At 43.4% G+C, this 23,862-nt stretch overlaps 1 protein-coding gene across 1 annotated transcript in view; it reads left to right on the top strand.

Annotated features, from left to right (window-relative positions):
* Nucleotides 1-408: 408 nt before the first annotated feature.
* LOC142959379 (SPRY domain-containing SOCS box protein 4-like) overlaps nt 409-23,862 on the top strand; it is a 44,792-nt gene continuing 21,338 nt past the window's right edge. Inside the window, exons 1-2 of the mRNA XM_076100632.1 lie at nt 409-540; nt 15,371-15,461. The gene's annotated coding sequence lies outside the window, so the exon portion shown is untranslated. The remainder of the gene's footprint in view (nt 541-15,370; nt 15,462-23,862) is intronic.

Consider the following 23,862-nt stretch of genomic DNA (forward strand, 5'->3'; position numbering starts at 1 on the left):
AAGAACATATCAGGAGAGCAACATACACATGTAGTCAAATTAAACTGTCCCAGCATGAACACGTATATCCTTAACAAAGACTCACACAAAACACATCAAACATGATTAAATAAAATAAGTACAAACATTTGCCTTAATCACTTTGTAAGTCTCAATGAGAAATAAAGAAACATAATGTTAGTCCATCATGCTGACGCAGTGACTGCCTTGTCTTCATCAATGATGAAGACATGTGACATGTTGATGAAGCTGATCACTCTCGACACATGAGCCGACGCGCTATGAGTGAGGGACGACCCGAACTAAGCGTGGTGCTGCGCTGTCATGCTTCCACAACAGTGACCGTGTGTGTGTGCTGATCAATGCATTCTACCTCCAGCAGCTGGATTAAAGTAGATCCTTCCAACCAGCAGGTGGGAGTGTTGACCCGAGTACGACTTCCTCTCTGGCTCGCCATCAGCCCAGTGGAGCGGACGCTGAGGGATGACAGCCTGCTGCTGCCTCCGCCCTCAAGCCAAAAGATGGGAGAGCTCAAATAAAGTAAGAATAGACCAAGTGTCTTACTGTATTCTGCAGCTCACACACATGAAATGATGCAGACGGCTATACGTGTACATGTCGCCAACTAGAGCAGAACATAAACAAATTGCAAAAGATGCCAGATGGTATACAACACACACACACACACACACGTACCTAATTCACAGCTCAGTTCCTGGCCTGAACAGCATCACACCATCCCATGAGCTCCAGCAGGACCGGCCTGAGTCAGACACCACACACACATTTATTCTGTCAGACTGAAAAGGAAGGGAGGGTCGTGTTCCCAAAATCCACGCTCCTGCAGTTCTGCCGGCAACGCCAGTGTCCTTGGAATAATACAAAGTGCTGCGGGCTGTTTGGTTGAGCCTCACTTTTCTTTTTTTTTAATTGACATTGTGAGACGACAGCAAAAGAGCCGGTGGAGCCGGTGGTGACTGGCACCTTGTTTACCTCTGAACTGGAGTGGAAGAGAGAGGAGGCCAGCCAAAGAGACAGAAAAAAGGCTGTTTTTTGTTTCATTTCCTTTGGACAGGCTTTTGGCTCGCTGTCATGGTGTTTTCTGTTTCTGTTAATCCTGAAAAAAAGAAGGAATCTGGGCACTAATCTGTATTTGGGTTATGTGTAAAGATGAAAGTCTTTTTTTTCTGGTTTTATCACATACTTCAAGCTTTTCTTCCTCTTGCTGCTGGCCTCTTCTCTGAAGCTCGTTGCTTTGGCTCTCACTTTCCAATTTCCACTTCCACTGGAGTGATTCCTCATTTCTGAGGTATTTCAGAGGAAGCTGTTCTTAAAGGGGAACTACGTCTATTCATTATTGCATTCATTGGGACACGCAAGAGACGGTTTAAAAGAGCGGTCAAAAGTGAGGCAGCTCCAAAAAACACTTAATTTCCCATAATGCAGTTTATTAGCATCTTCCGTTGTCATTCAAAGTTTACGCCCAAGTTCTTAACACACGCTTTCTGTTCGAATTTGAGGTCTAAAGACAAATTATTACGTTTTTATACTTGAAAAGGTGCAGTGAAATAGATATACTGTATATACACGTTTTCCAAGTTTTAATCGCCATCTTCAACTCTGGGGCATATACATTACGATCAAGTAAAACATTTGAGCTAACACGTTAGCTTGTGGCCACTGCAGCAGGTGACAACTAAAGTATATTTCTATATCTAGAAGTCTGCTAACATTAGCTACCATAAGCTAGTGGTCACACCAGACCAGACAGGAGGACAACATTAGGGTGTGATCTTATTGCTGAAGTAAGGAGTGCCCTTTAAGCCTTTAAGTTCGTTAGAAATGTTGTATTCTTTTACAATAGTATCTTTCGGTTATCTTTCACACCTTTGAAGACCATGTGCGTCCACATTGACCTTCAGACGTGAAGCGCGTGGCTGTGAGTGATGTGTCCGAGGGTGAAGTAGACGGTGGCTTGGATCCCCGAGCAGCTGTGAGCTCCGGAGTCAGACGAACGATCCCCGCTCCTCCTGCTTGAGATATCTGCGGCGGCCCACGCTGTCAGAAACAGAGCAACGACAGCTTACAGCAGACATGCTCGGGGCATCGTGAACACCACGGTGCGAGCGTGGATTAAGAAGAAGATGCATTTGATCTGCCTCATAGCTCTTGTTCTGTTTCTTCTCCAAGCACGTATTTAAAATGGTTGTTCTGTGATCAGAGGGACACCGGAAAGTCATCCATACGTATAGCTTTTATGTCTTAGTTGTTGTAATTTATCTTTCTTTTTGGTGATCTAAGACCTAAAGCTGAATCTTCTTCTTTTTTTTGTTGTCCTTCACTCTTTAATTTGTGCTACTATAATCACCTGTGTGCGGTAAGAAGACAGCAGCAGAGCATAGCGGCTCCGTGAGGTTGTACTTATGCTGCACTCCTGTCATAATTGTGAGCAGTCGAGTGGGGAAAAAACATTCACGTCAGCCTACGAGTTGTAATTGTAATTCCAAGTTGGAGATATCAGGGATTTGGCACAAAGAACTACAGTGTCAAGTGTCGAAACACCACTGGCAACATGGCTGCTGCACCTCTATTGCTGGGAGTTTCATCAAATTTAACAATAACATTATAATGGATTCAGGTCATTTAAAAGGAGATGTACACCTTGTTTTTGTCAGCCCCCCTTTGTTAAGGAACCGTCACAAATATGTAAAACTACTATAAATGCTGCAAGCTTTAGCTTTCAGGGCAACCATGAACTTCAACAATCTGTCTGATAGTTGTTGAGACATTTGACCTAAAACCAAAAATGTCAATCTCATGGTGGCTCTTGAGAAAAATGTGTCAAGTCATCTTTTGTCTGGGAACCACGAATGTTTGTCCAAACGTTTGTGCCAATCCGTCTGGCTGATGGTCTGTCACTGTGACATATCTGACCTGCTGATGGCGCCAGAGGAAAAGTCAGGGGGATTCATCAACCCAGTCACCAGAAAACACGTCGCCATTGTATATTTCTGTAAACCCCGCTAGAACAACGTTACGATGGGGGCCAAAGGTGTAAATATAAGAAGAGAAATTATATATTCTATAAACACAGTACAATATTGATCACGACCAGATAGAGAAAGTATGAAAATGTGTCAGTCTAGTGACTTTGGGCTGAACATGTTAAATGCATCCACAAAACACATGATCACACTTAACTTTGGCTTTGTTCAAACCCCCACTGTGGTCAGCTGTGAGAAGCTCACTGGCTCGGGTAAACTCAGGGACATATCTCAGCGGCACACACACACAAACACAGAAATCACCTACATATGGGAGGCAAAGTGAACGGAAGTTCAGCCAAGTCGAGACAAAGTACTCCTCTTTCATTGCCTAACAAGCAGAAATCCTTATGTTGATTCAGTGACATTGTTCAACTGTCAGTTGGCTATCCAATTATGACCGGTGTTACACCCCAACCGGTCCGGAGAGAGAGAGAGAGACAGACCCACGGGACGAAGAAGACACAACGAGTAAGGACAGGATGGAGACACATTCAGGGAATTGGGAGGGAGATAGAGACAAAAGGGGAAAAAGGGATGGTATAGATGCAGCGGGTAGCGAGGGAGAAGACATAATGAAGAGGCTGAGAATGAAAACATCTGATGCAAAGTGTCTGTCGGAGGGACTTGGGGAGGATTCATTGTGCGTCGGTGAGAACAGCTCTCTCTCTGAAGTCACTGAAAAGCAGGCAGACACACATCCTAACTCTTACACAACACTCAATACACTGCACGCATGCACACACACACACACACACACACACACACACACACACACACAGCATGGGAGCTCTGAGTCATGTTCAGTTGGAGCTGTCTCTGTTTCACCGAGATCAACTTTTCTAACTTTATGAGTAACAGACATTTTGCCGTCTGTAGTGACAGCAAGTCGATGACATTTAAAAGGGATACTGTGAACAACTAAAGACTGGTAGCTTAGCTTAGCATAAAGAGTGGAAACAGAGGGAAAGAGCTAGCCTGGCCCTGTCCATGGAGGTAACAATCTGCCTCTACCGGCGCCTATGAAGCTCATTGATCAACTCATTTAACTCCCTGCAAGAACATGACTAGGTGCATTTGACTGCCTTATCCCCTTCCCTTTATGACTCACTGCAAAGGAGTGAACCACCTTGTGTTTGTGGTGAGTGGCATGAGATGCGTGTTTACCCATTAGCTCGGATTTAATCCGTAAATCCAGCTGCTCCCACTCAGCGACTCTTCAATATTGAACATGAATTGAATTCAAACGTTAAGATAAAAGTATGCACATTAATCAGGGACATGTGGAACAAAAATGTAAGATATCCACAAGCTATGCTTTTGTTTCATGTATATATTTTTTCATATACTTTTAATTTACATGAAAAATAGAATCAGTGTGTGATGGAAAGACTTGTTTTCCAAATATTAACTTGCTATATTATGGAAGAGCATTTCTGCAACTGTTGTGAAAAGAAATAGAGATCCTGTAAGTCATTATAATAATGACTTACAGCATCTCATAATTATGACTTACGAGAGACATATAGAGTCATATATGACATGCTAAGTCATTATTTTCCGTACTATAAAGACATTACCTTCAAACGCAAGAACATAAACTACAAACGGCAGCAGACAGGTCGTGATTGCGGTCAGAATAAAACTATGCAAGGCATGAAGTGGCCTCCACCCTGCGTCAGGTTTCTGTAAACCTAGCATCTTACAGGAAGTTAAGGGATTTTCTTACAAAATAAAAGCATGGAATTTGCCACGTTTAGAGGTAAAATAGCTTTCAGCAACATGAAAACACAAAAAGTCGTGATGCAGCGTCACAAACGAGAATTATATAATAAAAACACTAAGTGTGAAAATGGTGTTTTGTTACAAAAGTGTTTTTTTTACGGACGTCGTGGTCGGAAACCGTGTTTGTTATTCCGGCTAACTTGACACCAGTCACCTTTTCTTGATCCCGACCCTCCAGCCAATCAGCGGCTGTCAGAGACGCACGAGCGGTGATAACATCTACGGAACAGGCTGCGGGCAGGAGGAACAAAGAAAAAAAGCCGCCCGTGTGCGTGTAGCAAAAACGTCCTTTCACTCCGGCAACATTTCCAGGTTTTGTGCATTACTTTAAGCACTCACCATTAACCGGGTGGTTGGCACTCTTCGTCGTACGCACTGGTTGTTGTTTTCCCCCCCGGTGAGGATAGAGGAAACTTCGTCGTCGTGAGAGGGTTTTTTGTCTGGTCGCCTTTCTCGAAACCTCTTTCCTTTTGGACACGCTGGGTTGGGAAGAGGTGCCGTGCGGTAAGTTTAATGTTTTCTCTTCCGTTAAACACCCTTAAAAAAAGAATCGTGACTGTGTTGTGTTGTCGCTTACAAGCAGAAACTCCTGTTTCAAACTTTCCTCTTTTTGAATCTTAAATATTGTGTTAATTTAGCGCTTCATTCATCTTTGACAGATATAAAACACTCAATGTTGACCTATAAGCGAAGGTGATTTGGTGACCACACATAAAAGAAAAATGTTCAAACTAGTCGCTTATTTCATTTATTTGAAACAATGTAACTTGTTGACTTGTTCTGTCATGCTCTGAGCTGAACAGGTAGGACTGGTGGTGCAGCAACGTGCATGAGTCAAATTTAAAAAAGGCATTTTTATTCTCCTACTAATTGCTTTTTTTGGAAGTCATTCACGCGCCGAAAACCTAGAGAAGACTCATTAGAGACTCATTCATCCTCCCAGGTGGTTGTGTTTTGAATGATTCGATGGCAAAACTAGACTGACACGAGTTTTGGATTAAGATTTTTGGCTCGCACGAGGCACTATATCTGCTGTTGTAGACCAGAGATAGCTGCCTTTTTAAAGGTATGCTTATATTTTGGATAAATCAATGGCAAGTTAATAAATGGCAGTTTCCCCTTGAATTAATTACCCCTTTTATGTCCTGGGGAGATTAACAAAAAATAGACCTTTGTTACCTTCATTTTTAGTTGCTTATAGTTTCTGGAGTTTTCAACCAAGCAGGGGCTGGCAGCTTCTTTTTTATTTCTCCCCCTGAGCTAAATGATCTCTGACTAAGCACAAGGGCTTACATTATTCCAGGTGAGCAAACGAGGCGCTCTGCTGCCCCTGGAAACGGTAGAAAGTGGACTATTTGACCATTTTCTTTGCAGCGTTGCCGGCTGATTCAAAGGGCTAAATGCGTTGCCTGTAAACCGCACCATCTGCTTTGCCCTGCTGGGCATTGGCAAGCTGCTGTCCAGAGAGCGTCATGAGAGGTCTGTGTGGGTGGACCACAGCAGGTGGGTGAGATGGAGGGCATCAGCTGGCTGATGTGGTGGCCACTGTTTGGGTGTTTTTTTTGTCTGGTGTTCAGTCGCGGGTTTTTTTCGCAGACAACTCCATCACACTCGGCTCTGCAAAATGGTTTATGTCAATTAGCGTGCTCATACTGTTGAAGGGTTAAATGCTCCCGTCCTGGAGGATCTATTGACCCCTGCACTCTATCCCCCACCAGCTGGGGTTTGACCCTGTGACCACTGACACCGGTTGACCTCGAGAGTGGGTGGCATGAACGTGCCCGGGTTCAGTGTTCAGAGGTCAACAGTGGAGAGCTCTGCTGTTTAGGTCCAGAGTCCACCAGGAAGCCAAATACAAGGGGCGTTGGTCACTTCCATGCAGAGGGTTGGACCAATGCTTTGATTTACACCTGGACCTGGTTGTATTTTTATTCAAATATTTGCTTTGAATAAAACATTTTTTTATTGCATTCAAAACAGGCGGCAACATCCGCTTCTGGCGAGTGAAGCCGATGCGGAAGAGTCTTACAACCTGCATTCTCTCTGCTGACCATCAGGGGGCGACTCCTCTGGTTGTATAGAAGTCTATGAGAAAATGACTCTACTTCTCTCTTGATTTATTACCTCAGTAAACATTGTAAACATGAGTTTATGGTCTCAATCTATAGTTTCAAGTCTTCTTCAATACAACATGATGTTCATTTAGTACATTATGGTCCATTTAGAGTCAAACAGACCATAAAGCAGGGGATGCTTTAGGGCGGGGCTACCTTCCACTTCCTTTCATTGGTTGCAAAAAGCCAAGATGGCGACGGCCAAATCGCCGAACTCAAGGCTTCAAAACACAAACTAATATGTGACATCACGATGACTAATCCTCTGACAGCCTGTGATTCAAAAAAAGTGTTTACAGAAAGGGCAGTGTCCAGAAACACGACTACAACAGAATATGTGCTCATGAGTTTCTGCTGCATCATGTCTGGAGATGGTTTTCCTCCAGATATAAATATTCTATGCTGCCTCTGTCAGAGGAGCCACATACTAAGTTATCCACTGGGATTCCACTACATGTCTGATAATTGCAAGTCAGTGGGGAGTGACTGTGTGGACAATCGTTCTCTGTCTCTCTCACACACACACACACACACACACACACACACACACACACACACACAGTCGGAGGCTGTTTCAGCAGTGGGCCACTGTACCCAGCGTGCCTGATGCTGACTCGGTAGAATGTTAATGTTGTGAAATCCCATTAAGAGCAATCCGCCGTTGAGCAGGGCCACGCCTGGGCTCTACGGGGGACAGCGGGTCATTTTAAAAGGCCAGCAGTGTGTTTTGTGCTTCTGTAATAGAATCTAATCACTTGAGTGGCTCACACCAAATTGGATTGCTCTTTTTAAATCGCTGCCGCTCATGTTTATTTGCTCTTGAGGGCCATTTAAATGATTTTGGACGAGTGTCACCGGGAGAGAATAATTGTTGTCAGAGCCGCAGCTGCGCTTCGGTGTCTGAGGTAAATACTGCATAGTGTTGCTCTGTTTCCATCAGTTGTTTGCATTGTCCTGATGAAGTTGATTTGAAGGGACCTCATCTGTGATTGTAGGACATTGCCACTGCGGACTGACGTTTTGAAGCCTCGAGTTCGGCGTTTTGGCCGCCGCCATCTTGGCTTTTTTGCAACCAATGAACAGACGGTGATCATATTTGGACGGCGGCGGAGTGACGCTTTATGGTCTGTTTGACTCTAAATGGACCATAATGTACTAAATGAACATCATGCTGTATTGAAGAAGACATGAAACTAGAGATTGAGACCATAAACTCATGTTTACAATGTTTACTGAGGTAATAAATCAAGAGAGAAGTAGAGTCATTTTCTCAGACTTCTATACAACCAGAGGAGTCGCCTCTTGTCTTAAATGCAAGTTTAAGACAATTGAGCGTTGACTTCACTCTTCACAGCCGGAGGTCTCATCTTTGTAGAGCACTGTCTTCAGACTGTCTGTGTTAAATAGGACACGAGTTTATCCTTTTTGAAATAAATTCTACTCATCGTTGTCCTCCTTTAGGCCCGGTGTGCGTGATTATAACGGAGTAGTTTACTGCTCACGTCAGCCAGGGTTGCCTGTCGCTGCTGGGTGAGCGATGCGTGCTGAAGATTGGATTCTCATCCTGCTCTTCAGGCAGATGATGGATGTTCCTCCCCACGGAGAGAGATGAAGAGGGGAGAGAAAGGGAGGGGGGTGAGGATATAAGTTACTATGGCTGTTTATCTTTCACATCTGAGGAGGATGTGGTTTAAAGCGCTCCTCCTGGAAGAAGCTTCCGCCCCCACGTTTCTATACTGGTACACCGAAGCGCTGCATTGTGTGCCACATTGAGCCGCTAACTCCTGTGAATGGAAACTACTGCCGACGGTGGTTCTGTTCACCTTGTAATGATGTGCTCAACATAGCACGAGATGATACTAGAATTTCCAACCTCAACAGCTGAATGCTGTGTGTAAAAAGGATGTGGGTGGGTATAGAAAACACAAACTAACTAGCAGTGATTTTAAGATGCCAATGTGATGGTTTTCTAATGAAGCCACTGTTTGTTATCCATGTCGAAATAAACCTCTGGTAGACTGATGTTTTTCTTTTTTCCAGAGAAAAGATCACGTGATGGGGGCGTAAAGAATTAGGGCGGGACTTTGATACTCGATCAAGAAGCAAACGTGGACGTCAGTTTCTCCTCGTCCAGACTAAAACACAACCCGCGATATTCAAACTGAAACCGCTTCAGCAGCGGTTTCAAACGTCTGTTTTTAGGGGTTCTAAAACGCATAAACATAGCAAAAGTTATGCGTTTTTAAAGCGGACATGTAGTAGTGTGGATGTTTCCTGGGTGAGAGTCAAATGGCATATAAGGAGACGTAGAAACGGAGGAGGAGGTTAGAATAGTGGAGCGATTAATGGCTGTGGATTAGAGGGGCGTTACTGTCGCGATGGCCTTAATAAACTCTCTCTCTCCGGTAATACGGTTTACAAAGCTTCTCGCTACTGAAGCCATGAGCTCAAGCTCTTACAAGCACAAGAGACGTGGTTCTGATGCTGACAATGAAAACCGTGTGATGTCATTGATTCTTCAGATGAATAAAGACGTTCAGCACATCAGTTATGACGGCTTGTGAAAAGCTTTTACAGATCCTCATTTGTATCTGTGTAGGAACAATGTGACGGTCTTTTGGACTTCTTCTCTAAACTCATGAAATGTGAGGTATTCCTCATTCTAAATACCTTCACAAAGAACCCTGCAGTGACGACTTAAAGTATGTATTTTAAATCAAAGCACCAGAGAGGATGATTCGTAACGGCACTGTTTAGTATTGATGGCGCTAGCTGCACCGTTTCCTCCCATTTGTTGAGCAAAGAGCCCTGGTGGTAGTTTGTGTTTTATTCACTGTACATGGAGAACCTGATGTTCTGTACATAATTACATCTTTATATTCAACGTAGTGTTAACGAGAAGGTTAATTCTGACCTGGAAGCAGGAAGTTTCCTCTCGACTGTTTTAAAGCAGACGTCCTGCGTTCTCCTTTTTGTTTCCTGGCATGCCAAACGGTGTGCCCAAACCACAGGGTCATTGTGAGGGCAGAGTCCACACACACACACACACACACACACACCTACCTGCTGTGAATCATCTCACCTCAGGTGACCTGTAGCTCCGTGGTGTGATACTGGTCCTACATGGCTGCTCGCTGTCAGTGAGGTGAAACAGAAATGGAGGATAACGGCAGCACGTCAATATGATGAAGCAGAGACTGACGATGAGGAGTGGGTTCATAAGCCATGAGTGCAATGCTTTGCTTTGTGATAAATAGTAAAGCATTAGGGACGGGCATCGTTAGGATTTTATTGACGCTAGTGCTCTTATCGATGCTCTTATCTTAAAAAAAGAGAATTAATGAAGAAAACAATCGACGCATGTTTATTATTATTGTATGTAAACAAATGGTCTTTGTTGAGCAGCCGTACACAAAGTTCCAAAACCTTTAAAATGCAATCGTAGCTAAGCTCTTAGCTTTGATTATCCTGTTATGATCAAACTCCGTATGGTATCACTAACGTTACCTGCAGTAGTAAATGGTTGTATTCATATTTAAAATCTTGGCATTAATAGTTTTAATTTTGCATTATAGGTTCATTAGACCTAGTGTTCTAATATCTTTTATATTGCTGTGAAAACATCTGCATTCATTAAAGATATCATTCGATGATATTGTGCTTGAGTGTTTTCTTACTGTTGGACTCGTCGGGGAAACTAATTGTTATGAACATCTTTAAATAGGATGCTGACTTTTTGTCTAAACCAGTGATGGGTCCAGTGTTTCCTCTCTCAGGAGGAGCTGGGATAGGCTTCCTACTCGTTTTAAATGAAGAATGGTTTCATGGCAGCATCCTGTGTTAATGCACACACACACACACACACACACACACACACACACACACACTTACCTCTATTTCCAACCAGCCCTTGAAACTAGCCATTGTTTTGCAACACTACACTGCCATGAATAATTGAGTTGTCCTGTGTGCTCATGGATGTGCTCCACTGGAGTCTTGCTCCACTGGCTTACAATGGCTTTGTTTTCTTGCAAGATGTCAGGATCTTTGTTCGCAGCGGTGGGTTCCGTCTGAAGAACGCTCGTCATCCTTCCTGTTTCTCTACGTTCGTGCATGAATACTTTAGCATTATGTAGGTCATGCATTCTGTTTTAGCAAAATATACCACGAAGTTAGCAAATGTCCAACGTGTGCCTTGCAGATGTATTGCACCATCGAATACCAAGTGTTTGAGATGAGTTGCTACACCATGGTGCACTTAACCAACTGTTGCCCGTTGCTCTGTTGCACGGTTCTCCTTGGGTCGGGGAAAAACGAGTGTTTCTTCTGAGGCGGAGTGTTTCTGGGGCGTTTATGGAAAGCAGGAGTTTAGATCAAAGCAACGCAGAAACAGAAGAGACACTTTTCACACACGTCTACTTTCTTCCCCCTCCATCTTTTTCCAGATTTTGTTTAGCATTTTTAATTAGAACCGTGTCAAGTGCTTGAGCACAGCAAGCCGTCGGAGTTGATGCACATGGCGTCTGACTGTAGCTAATGACCGCTTTTCTCAGGGGGGGGGGGGTAAATGAGGCCACGAGCTCAACAAATGGCACATCGAGCTAATTTGAACGACAAGAGTGACACGGCACTTTTGATCCGCTAACGTGCCGCTTCAGTTAAGCTCCATGCCATCAGAACCACCCCGTGGCCTACATGCAGAGCGCGTCGGGTCGTTTTTGAGCACGGCCAGTCGCACTGTTAAAATGTGCCGCTTCATTGGCTGCTTTAGTCGAGGAAATATGTGAAGGAAAGACGGGACAAGCTGTGAACATTTTATTTTGGACCATTTTTATAGACGGGCGACAGGAATTTGAAAATAGATACTGGTGCTCCTGGAAACTTTGTCCTATTTATAAAAAATAACTTATCATGGTTTATGTCTTAGCAGGGAGGAGAGGGAAGCAAAGATGAGGCTTCTTCACCATAAAAGTAGTGTGGAAGTTTTAAAAAGCTCTCAAGTTGTCCAAAACAAGCCGTGGAGAATCAATCTTAAAACATTTGGAGCAACACACTTAATCAGAAACTTATTTTTATAATTGATTCCTATGCGTGCAGCTCACAGTAATCTCAGTGACCGGCTCGTCTGCTGACAACACAGTTAAACCTTAATTAACAGAGGTTGAATTGATTATGATGCGTTCAAGTGCTGCTTAGTAACAACTGTGGCTAAGTGGAGAGCAGGGCCGTCTTTCAATCAGAGGGTCGGCGGTTCAATCCCTGGCTCCGGCTCTGCTAGTCGCATGGCGATGTGTCCTTGAGCAAGACACTTAACCCCAAAATTGCTTCCGTAGTTGTGTCTACGGTGTAGAAATGTGATAGACTCTGAATTGTAAGTCGCTTTGGATAAAAGTGTCTGCTAAAATGACTGTAATGTAAATGAGCTCCGCGTGAAGGTAAATTATAACGCTGTCACAAAGTTCATAATGAATACAGTTGTTTGAAGGAGATATGATAAAATGGATATTGGAGAGAAAATTTTAAGTATTTCAAATACAATCTTTAATTTCCTGCAGAACGATGACTTTTAGTATTTGTGACTGTTTGCACTTCAGCGCAGTTGAAATTAGTTTTCTCTGCGGTTCCAGTAAGTTAGTATGGAGCCTTGCTGCAAATTATAGTTGATAAAAATCTAATTGGAATCGGGACATCTCTGGTCGTCTCTATTATTCCCTCAGAGAATAAAGGGAGCTGCTGATTGTTTGTTTTTTTCAAATGAAAAGTTGGACTCTTCGTAGTCACCGCAGTCCAAAAGTTGTGATGAGGGAATGCATCTTATTTACTAGCTGTCAGTTGAACAAAGGACAGCGCTTCATATTCTGGGAGGTTTTGGGGTTCACAATTTTAACAATCTCCAGGCCGAGACGTGACTGTTTGGTGTGTGAAGTATTTTGGGGATTTATTTATAGTTTCTTCAGTGTAACAAGGAGGCGATGATGAAGCACCCTCGAGCTCCTAACAAGGTGCTCCATCTTCACGCCGCCGTGTCGCGCGTCTTTATTCCATGATTTAATAGGCTCTCTCTGACGGCCGCTATGTCAGCCCAGGCCCGTATACGACTGTGACTCAGACAATAGATGTCGTCTGGTCGCTTGAGAATGTTTTCGGGTTGAAACGCACGAGGCTGGAAGGAGAGAAGGAGGGTAAGGCAGAAACCATTGAGGGCTGAAGTCTCCTACTGATAAATGGTTCACCCCCTCTTCCTTCTAACCACCATTTAAACTGTCAAGTCATTAGAAGCTGCAGTTCTACATACCCCCCCCCCCCTCCCATTGTCTGTCAGCTGGCGTCTTCTTTTCCTCTTGTGCAGCATGTTGAATTGCACTCCCAAGTGTTTGTGAGCTAATTTAAATCCGTCACTGTGCACAGATTGTCCTCTTTAATTATCAGCGGATGATAACATGTCAGTAGGACAGATGTTAATGAATACCTGTGCACTAATTCAACTTGTCCAATAATTGAAATTACAGTGTTGAACATGCCGGCACTGGAGCAGAATAAAAATAAATAAATAATAAAACCGTTCTTTTTAGTGGAAGAACCCTGCAGCCGCTGAGGACGTAGGGCTTTGAACAAAGGTAGTGCGATGCTGAAAGAGAGAGGCGGACTTAAAGTTACTGTGAGGAACTTATAACTGGTCATGAAACGGTGATGCCTCAATATGACCCACACAAGTAAACAAGACCATCAGAGAGAAGATGGTCTATTTCTACATTCTTAATGCTCGTCATCGGTGCCACCGGGTCTGATTCTGATGAACTCGTGCAGGTTCACCAGAAACCCCTTCAGCTCAGACTCCAGCAGAGACCAGTAGTCTCTCCTTCCAGCTCCTTGTAGTAACTTGAAGTATATGCTGGAACATGGATCACGCTAGTGGTGTTTGACCAGAGAAGAGAAGTTTTTATGCTCACGAATGTTTCTACCTCAGTAGGACCACTTTTACTTTTGTTTCCACACCGGCTCACTTGCTGTTCCTGGAGCCGTCTGTGGACCGAGGGGCATCAGAGCGTTACTGTGTGAGGCACACTCTCAGGGCCTGGATCAGTTGGTTAGATGTGGTTTTCTCTATAGTATAATTTGGAAGAGATGCAGCTCGTCTCCACCATATTGAATCAGTGGATCATTTCTGATGCCATTAGACCTGCAATCAATAACACCTGCCTTGTCTTAAATAAGATGGTGTTGTTGTTTTGCTCATTGATCCACGGTTCTTCAAGTTTTCACTAGTAGTTTAATCGATCCACTGATGTTTTTTTGTTTAATAGGTACAGTTTCCTAATGAACTCCACACCTTGGAGCACCTTAATGTCTTTAGAGGGTCTCTGGTGCCCTGTGGTTCATTTAATCAATGATCACAACCTCCTCTGCACCATCAGCACTCCCTCCTCCATCTCATTTCAGTGCATAATTATCAACACGACACCCTTTTGCAGAGTTGTTTGTGTAGTAAAAAAAGAGGCAGCGATGATGTCTCACTCTATTTACATGCACACAGGAAACCAGGTTGCTGGCTTTCTATGAATCATAAAGATGAAAAACATATTTTCTCAAAGTCTATGATTTATATATTTTTTCTTAAATACATATAAATGCGCCGATTTCCTCTGAATCTCTTCAGGTGGACCCCGGTGTGACCGGCCAGTGACACTCGAACCGACTCGGCAGACAGAATAGCTGCTCCACTGAAGCCCCACTCGTAAAGAGTGAGTGCTCTCCTACCAGAGGAGCTTATGAGTAAAGTAGCTCTTGAGCACACGGAGTAATGTCTGCAGCAGAGCGGCTCTCTGGGCTGCTTTTCATTTGCATCTTTTACGTGAAGAATCCTCAGTCATAACTGTAGGAAGTACTAACACCTGTATTTATTTTACTTCTTAGATTGTTGTCAGTATTCCCTTGGTTTGATCGCTGACTTAACCAACAATGACTGCCGGGACACCGTGCCTTTAATGTTTGAAGAGGAATGGTCTTAAAATTTGATGAGCTTTAAGATTGCACAGGGTCATGAATATTCAAAAGATCAGTCCCTCTCTTCCTCGTCCTCCCTTCCTTCCTCTTCCTCTGCTTCATCGCGGCCTGAATCTGAACTGGACTCAAACCAGCACAGGTTTACTCAGGAGAGCGTCCACCAGCACTTAACGTGTGTATAATGCAGAACATTATGTCAGACCATTGCCTCTAATCGCACCGTCGTGTTTGAGCTCATTAAGATGCTCCGTGAACTACCTTACCTTCTTTCAAGGCTGCTGTAAAAGAGCCAGTATGAATTTTAAACGTGTGCTATTTCTGTTTATCAAAACACCACCCTTCAGATGTAATAAAGCTGTTTCATCAATGTGCAAACACCGTCTCGTGTTTCTTTGCTAATCGAACCTTTTCGTCTTTTCTCAGCAGGAACTAACCGGAGCTTGGTGCCGGTGCCCCCGTTGGCTCCGTGGAGATGCTCTGTTCTCTAGACTTCCTCAGTCTGATGGATTAAGAGGTGAGTGTGCTCATCACCTTCACTACGAGCTTCAGCACCGCTGCTCCGTCTCTGTTCAAACCCCAGAGCTGGTTAATAGGGATGCGTTGTGTTGGATGATATCGGAGGTGATCGGTTAGTTGCTGGTTATTATCTGGTGCTTTAGTTGCTGGTTATTATCTGGTGCTTTAGTTGCTGGTTATTATCTGGTGCTTTAGTTGCTGGTTATTATCTGGTGCTTTAGTTGCTGGTTATTATCTGGTGCTTTAGTTGCTGGTTATTATCCGGTGCTTTAGTTGCTGGTTATTATCCGGTGCTTTAGCTGCTGGTTATTATCTGGTGCTTTAGTTGCTGGTTATTATCTGGTGCTTTAGTTGCTGGTTATTATCTGGTGCTTTAGTTGCTGGTTATTATCTGGTGCTTTAGTTGCTGGTTATTATCTGGTGCTTTAGTTGCTGGTTATTATCTGGTGCTTTAGTTGCTGGTTATTATCTGGTGCTTTAGTTGCTGGTTATTATCTGGTGCTTTAGTTGCTGGTTATTATCTGGTGCTTTAGTTGCTGGTTATTATCCGGTGCTTTAGCTGCTGGTTATTATCTGGTGCTTTAGTTGCTGGTTATTATCTGGTGCTTTAGTTGCTGGTTATTATCTGGTGCTTTAGTTGCTGGTTATTATCTGGTGCTTTAGTTGCTGGTTATTATCTGGTGCTTTAGTTGCTGGTTATTATCTGGTGCTTTAGTTGCTGGTTATTATCTGGTGCTTTAGTTGCTGGTTATTATCTGGTGCTTTAGTTGCTGGTTATTATCTGGTGCTTTAGTTGCTGGTTATTATCTGGTGCTTTAGTTGCTGGTTATTATCTGGTGCTTTAGTTGCTGGTTATTATCTGGTGCTTTAGTTGCTGGTTATTATCCGGTGCTTTAGCTGCTGGTTATTATCTGGTGCTTTAGTTGCTGGTTATTATCTGGTGCTTTAGTTGCTGGTTATTATCTGGTGCTTTAGTTGCTGGTTATTATCTGGTGCTTTAGTTGCTGGTTATTATCTGGTGCTTTAGTTGGTGGTTATTATCTGGTGCTTTAGTTGCTGGTTATTATCCGGTGCTTTAGTTGCTGGTTATTATCTGGTGCTTTAGTTGCTGGTTATTATCTGGTGCTTTAGTTGCTGGTTATTATCTGGTGCTTTAGTTGCTGGTTATTATCTGGTGCTTTAGTTGCTGGTTATTATCTGGTGCTTTAGTTGCTGGTTATTATCTGGTGCTTTAGTTGCTGGTTATTATCTGGTGCTTTAGTTGCTGGTTATTATCCGGTGCTTTAGCTGCTGGTTATTATCTGGTGCTTTAGTTGCTGGTTATTATCTGGTGCTTTAGCTGCTGGTTATTATCTGGTGCTTTAGTTGCTGGTTATTATCTGGTGCTTTAGCTGCTGGTTATTATCCGGTGCTTTAGTTGCTGGTTATTATCTGGTGCTTTAGTTGCTGGTTATTATCTGGTGCTTTAGTTGCTGGTTATTATCTGGTGCTTTAGCTGCTGGTTATTATCCGGTGCTTTAGTTGCTGGTTATTATCTGGTGCTTTAGTTGCTGGTTATTATCTGGTGCTTTAGCTGCTGGTTATTATCTGGCGCTTTAGTTGCTGGTTATTATCTGGCGCTTTAGTTGCTGGTTATCTTTTTTTAAATGGACGTCGTTTATTCATGTCTGGCTACTTTTACACGAGTAAAGGATCTGATCACTTCTTCAGTGACTGTCGAGTGACGTGTCTCTGTTTGAAAATGACAAAGCGTCCCACTGGTGACGGATCTACCTCCATCCCCCAGCTGTGGAAACCTGATCGGACTGGTTTGGGCTTACCTGTAGGCACAAGGGGAACTGATCCAAGACGGGCTGCTAAATATTGCAGCAGCCCATATGTAGTGCAGGCCTGGAGAGCTTAGGCTCAGGTTTCATCCTGTGAAGGCCTGTGTTGCTGCAGTGCACTTCAGAATTGCATTACAGCGTGCTGCTGACCCATGTCTTCTCTTTAGTGAAAGACTTAAAGCTGCAGCATCAGATCTTTAATAAAGTAGGTTTAGTTAAAGCATCAGGATTTACAGAAAACAGCAGCTAGCTTGAGTTTTGCTCACATACGTCCAGACAAAGACGTTTTTAAGTGAATCAAGACCCCAAAGCACGTGGTTAAGGTTGCTCTGGTGCATCAGTAAAGTAACAGTCATATACTGTGCACTTCAACTAATTATACAGATAACAATCACCCCAACATGTGACCACATAGAACGTTTCTTTATACTTCAATGCTGAGTGAATAACGGATATGTTTAGCATGTGAGACTGGCTCATGTGTCACATGACCAACACAACGGCCCCACGAAACAACAGAAGCCCTATCCATTGTAATCCAGTCCAATCCAGTACTCCTTATGAGACGATCAGTCTACGGTTCCCTTGCAGAAGCTGTTTAAAAAGGTTTCTGGTTGTATTTTATTCACGGGCTTGTTGTGGAAAAGCCTGTTTTTAAATGATTCTAATAAACCAAAATGTGATATAAAGCCAACTCCGAGCTAATGAGATCACTGATTCAGCTCTTGTATATTTCATGGCTTTGACCTGAGACACGAAGACAACGGGCATGTAAAGGTTTGCACCCACAACAGCACATATTAAATATGTAATATTATGAGTAAAGTATAACTGCACTACACAAAGGACTTGTGGCAGCAGGTTGTAGACCAGCAGAAAGACTTCACACAAGTGTAGCTCAACTTTAATGGGAACTTTAAAGAAAACTCTGTTTCAGTCTGACCATGTGATTGTGACACTCGTTAAAGCTAGGCTTGGTAATCTTCTTTTGTTATGTTCGTTAAAATTCTCTCTACGTCCCGACAGCTATTCATAAATCAAATGCTGACAAAAACCTGATAAAATCCACTATCTCTGGCTGTCGTAGGACTGTAATAAACTCTTTAATCATTTAATTTGGCCCAAATTAAGTGTGTGTGTGTGTGTGGTACACCATTCTAACTCCTCAGCTATGCTCAAACAGTAAACTCTAATGGACACTAGACAAACACGGCTTTCCCTGGATGCCTACATGGCTACGACCAAAAGATGAAATATTTGCACTGCTAAATATTTTTATTTTTATATGGCTGCAACTATTTCCATACTGAAAGAACTGATTCATTTGCTAATTATGTTGAGGATTAGACCTCTCATCACTGTATCCCAGAGCCCCTAACGTTCTCAAACGTCTTGTTTTATGTGACCAACAAATGTTGTGTAACGGAAGACTAAGAACAGAAGGAAACTCACATTCAAAAAGCAGGAACCTTCAGACGTTTTGGAGGTTTTGCTTGAAGAATTATTTGAACCGATTACGTTGATGCTCAAAATATTTGCAGATTATTCAACGACTTGATAAATTACTTGCACCCAGCAAAGCCTGTTTATGCAGATGAGCGTTGGATAATATCTGTTCAGGCTGTGAAATGATGAGTCTCTCCCCCGGCATTCACATCTTTATTTCTTTCTCAGCTAAACGCCTACACACAGTTTAGATTACAATATGGCCGCCACCATGAGTCACATCATCCATACTCTTTACCTGCCGCGTCCTGTTGAGGGTCAACAGATGCTGCAGCACGTCCCAACCACCAAACAAACACGGAGACGAGCAGACCCACGTCAGCAATTTAGAGTTCCGTGCTCGGCTCCCCTTCTTGTCGTTGGACCGTGGGAGGAAACCAAAGCAGTCGGAGAAAATCCACACAAACACACAGAGAGCGCCCACAGAATGTGTGGCGTCGGTGAAAGTGCTGAGCAACGAAGCCCCACCAGTGTTGAGGTGTTGCATTAAAAATATTGCCGCATGGGAATGTAAATATCAACGAGCTCCAGCTTGTGTATTTTGGGACTTACGGTGTGAAAGAATGTGCTTATTTTACCTGCTGATCACATCTGCTGCCATGACAATATTTGTGGGAGACGTTGGGTATCTCTGGTGTTTGGACGGCGGTGCTGCGTTTGTGGACACATGAAGGAGCGGGACTCCCAGAGAGGGTTAGCTTTGGCTGCTGCCACTTCCAACACGTGGTTGCCAACAATTTCTTCTCCTGTGTGAGCGGAGACATGGAGGCGACCGGACGGCGGCTCATCCTCAGACGTTGGGCGCGTCTTTGGTCTGAGGAGCAGGAAGCCATTTGGACAAATGGGTCTATTATTGACTGGCCTGCTAGACTCTTCCATCTGCACACTGTGCAGTCGTCCATCTGCTTTATGGCAGATGAAAGGAAAAGCCTTTCTTTTTTTCAATCGTAGTGCAGTTTATATGGTCTGCTGTTTTTTTTATTTTATTATGATCGATTCGGCTGAGACCAACAGTCATGTGACAAAACTCCTTGAAACGTTGACTGAACTTCAGGCTGCAGAACGCAGAGCAGAGACGGGATAGGTTGTAAAAATGTAAATAGTTCAATGAATACGGCTCATAAAGCCTCTTTTTTCCTACATTGTTAACTCAAGTGGGCACTTGGAAATATGGACATATACTGTAGATTCCACTGTTTTCAAATTTTTGTAAAATAAAATGTGACGCGAGCAGGAGAACCAAACTGCTTGAGTTCAGAGGGTGAAACAGTAATGTGCTGTAGGTTGAACTATTTATTCTTAACCAGCGACTCTTTCCCATCTTTGTTTGTGTCTATGAATTCATTCTTTGACTTGTTTTCTTGCCAATTTCCCAAACCGTAGTCCGTCCCTGCAATGAACTTCAACGATAACAACCAAAATATGTTTTCCCACATTCTCGTAATGATTTGTGCCCCTAAATGACTGCAAACACACTCATGGCCGACTGTCGGTGCAGTTCAGGCCCACTCTCTCTGACCCTGCTCCAGGTCACGCTCGTATCGATGCACCACACTCAGTCAACACAAAGTAGTCCTGCTGCAAACAGCAGCAGCCTTCAGTGTGGGGGGGGGAGGAGTTGAATCTGTAATGAATGTCGGCACAAGCGCCAGTGTTTTCTTGCATGAGTTAATTTGAAGCCACGTTGCTTTAATAAACGCATAATTCAGCAGAAAACACTCTTTTCAGCAGGTGGGGAGGAATGCTGTTGTGCATTTGCTGATGGGGGGGGGGGGGGGGTAATGAGAGAAAGAGGGGAGGGGGGAGGAGAGAGAGAGGCTTCCTTGTCTCCCAGGGGAGAAAGATGAGATGAAGAGCAGCATGGATACATAGGTGGAGAGCGGGGGAGATGGTGTCGGAGCCAAGGAGGGAGGAAGTGAGAAGATTGTGTGGGGGGGGGGGGGGGATTCTTCCTATTGGGACACATTTATTGGCTTTAACGGCAAAACTAGAAGCCCCAGATAAAGCTGACGTGGTCTGTTACACCCTCAGGCCTCGTTACGTTAGTTCCAGTGGAAAGTTCATGTTTAGTTAATGTTTAGACATCAACACAATGTCCAAAACACAGCCAGCGTCATTTCAGTGAGACCACTGCATTAATAAATGCCCCAAAGAAATGATCCGGAAATGGAAATATTTTAATCTTTTTTTTCAAGACACCAGCATGACTGTAGTGTTGTTTAGAATGTGTTTGTTGTTTAAAAGGACAAATAACGGATTGAAACTAACAAATAAATGCACTCTTTTATTCTTCTTTTTATCAACCCACTTTAATATTTAATTTGAAGAAAACAACTTTATGGATGTGAATGTCTCCATCAAGATGTCTGAACTACAAAACTTCCAAAGCAAATGTGAGAATCGGCGTCCAGTTATCCTACAGTGTGATGGGATGAATGAATTAACTGAGGCAAAGCACTAATGACTGAGTGAGGGTACACCAAGTTCTATTAGTTAAACAAAGGTCGGAGTAAGAAGAAGACGGCATCTGTTTCTAGAGGTAAATGGGTGGAACATGACTTCCTGGTAAATGTAGAAATCAGTATATCTTAGTTGTCGGCTTGTTGTCACTGTAAACTTGCTTGTGGACCAACGTACTGATGTGGAATCGTGTAAATCCTTCATCCTAAATACCGTAGTCGGCATAAAATACCGTTTGAATGCAACAAAAACAGACTTCCAAAGAGCGTCTGCGTTGGTAATAATAATAATACATTTTATTTATATAGCGCTTTTCAAAATACTCAGACACTTTACATTAAAATCATCATATATATAAAAGCAATACACTAAAAACATAAGGTAAACGATAATCTGTAAATGTGTGTTTTTCCGGGTTTCCTTCCCACCGTTTCTTCTGGAGAGTGGGTGGTTTTGTGCTGCTTGGTTGAAACACTGAGCGTGCGCCGCTCTAAGCCCTCCCCCTTTCTCCCTCCCTCCCTCCAGCAGCTGTTTTCCTGCCTTTAGCTGGGAACTGGAGCCAGGCTGTTCTCCCCCCCCCCCCCCCCGATCCTCGCGTCACAAGCAGGAACTTACGGACGCGCACACACACACTCTTTTAGTCTGTCTCATCTGAGTACTGAGCTCGTCGTGTTCCCTCTCCTCTTCTTCTTCTTCTTCTTGGCGGCTGTGATTGTGTGTTCACGGCGCCGTGTGAGAGCCGCCTCACTTTTTCGGGGAAATGCTTTCATGGTAAGATGCCTCTCCTCTTTCTCGGAGGCCACTGAAGTCACTTGACCTCTTCTTCGCTGGTGCTGCTTTCCGTCTGACTGTTTTCTCGGGTTTCCCCCACCGACTGTTGCTGGACTTCTATCCTGACAGTTTTCACAAAGTTTCAGCGTTCTCGTGTCCGCATGTACCAGAAAAACACCTTGGAATGATTGAAATATACGACAGCTTTGATTGTTTGTTAGGCTACGTCTCAAGTGAAAGTCTGTGTTTTTAAAAGAAGTTTAGCGCTTAGTGTAACTGTTTAAAGTTTGAGATGTCCCTACAAGTTATTCTTTTTGATAGTAAAACAAGAGCTTCTTAATTCCGTTGAAGTCCACTTTAATGTAGATGTTCCCGTGTACTACTAACCCGGTATGATTACTGCCATTGTCTCAGGTTAAACTCTTTGAAGACATGCAGTGACTGAATGCTTCTAGAGATGACCTCATCGTTTTCTTTCTTGTTATAGCAGCAGGTACACACGGCTACAGACTTTCTAAATGCTGTCCTCTATAGTGGTTATTTACATAAAAACACACTCGATAGTTTTAATGTGTTTTAAGCTGCTTGGAGCTAGTTTTAGGACGTTAAAGAGGTGATGGTTCCCTCCATTTCATATTGCTGTGAAAACATTGAGGTTTCTCACCAAAAACTACATTTTACACGATTACATTTGAACGCAGCGCGATAGCGTAAAGTTAAAATGCATCTATAATGTAACTCAATGGAACCTCTGTTGGCTGCTAGCGCCGTCATCTAGCCCTCTGCCATGCTGGACTGCTAACGGCTACCGTTAACAAGCATTGTTAGATAAATAAATAGGCTGCGTGAGAGTAGTTGTGCAGTACACAGTGAAACGTTTTGTTGTTCTTGTTTATTATTTTAGGCTGAATCGAAGGCATTCCAGATACCGATATCAGAACATCTCTAATCTAATGTCTGCTTGTTACATTAGTAAATGGTTTGGTTGTTGCATGAAAAGGAAGAGCTGTGTTCCCCAGCGTGGCGATGGCTTCTGTCTCGCTAACCTTCAGTGTAGCGTGACGGGAGAGAGTGAGGCATGATTGACGGCTCTCTGGATGGTGTTACACTGAGCCAGTTCACTTCTGACTCATCATTCCACTGACATAACCTGAGCTGAGTGGGCGTGTGTCTGAGTGATGAAATACTCTTAATAAGTACTATCACAGGTCTGTATTTTGAGCTCCTTACTCATGCCTGGAAACGGTAATATGCCACATATCTTTACTCTAATTCTTTAGTACTGAGAATAGTTTCGGTCGGAGTAAATTAAGTTGTATGCCATGTCTCGTTCTCATGTGTGTACAGACCTCTTAATCTGCTTTGGACCTCACTGACGGACTAAAACTCTCCCAGTTTCTGTGTGAGATGGGTCTTATTGAATCTTGGTGGCAATCTGAGGCAGACTGTACAATATATAAATATTGAGGCATGTCAGATGGTGTGATGAAAGCCGGGGGAATCATACCGCTGTGATGATGCAAGCAGAGACGTGTTATTGACTCGCGTCAGCCGTCGGAGGACTCGTTTCACAGTTGGATCAAAGTTTTTCTTTTCGATTGACGACCAAAGGCTTCACCGTGTTGATCTCAGGATTATCTGGTGAAGCCCTAAATGAGTGTGGAGTGGCCTTAAAGGGTGTTTTCCCATGATTTTTGTGTCAAAGTGACTAATGGGGACAACACTTTTTGAACTGGACCAAACTGCACCTCTGTAGGGTTCCTTTCCTAAATGTTGTCAGACACTTATAATACCAATCTGAGCCTCTCTGCTGCATAATTAATCACTTCTATTGGC

Source organism: Anarhichas minor, unplaced genomic scaffold (assembly GCF_050575085.1).
Source record: "Anarhichas minor isolate MPS153535 unplaced genomic scaffold, ASM5057508v1 ptg000026l, whole genome shotgun sequence".
NCBI classification, from domain to species: domain Eukaryota; kingdom Metazoa; phylum Chordata; class Actinopteri; order Perciformes; family Anarhichadidae; genus Anarhichas; species Anarhichas minor.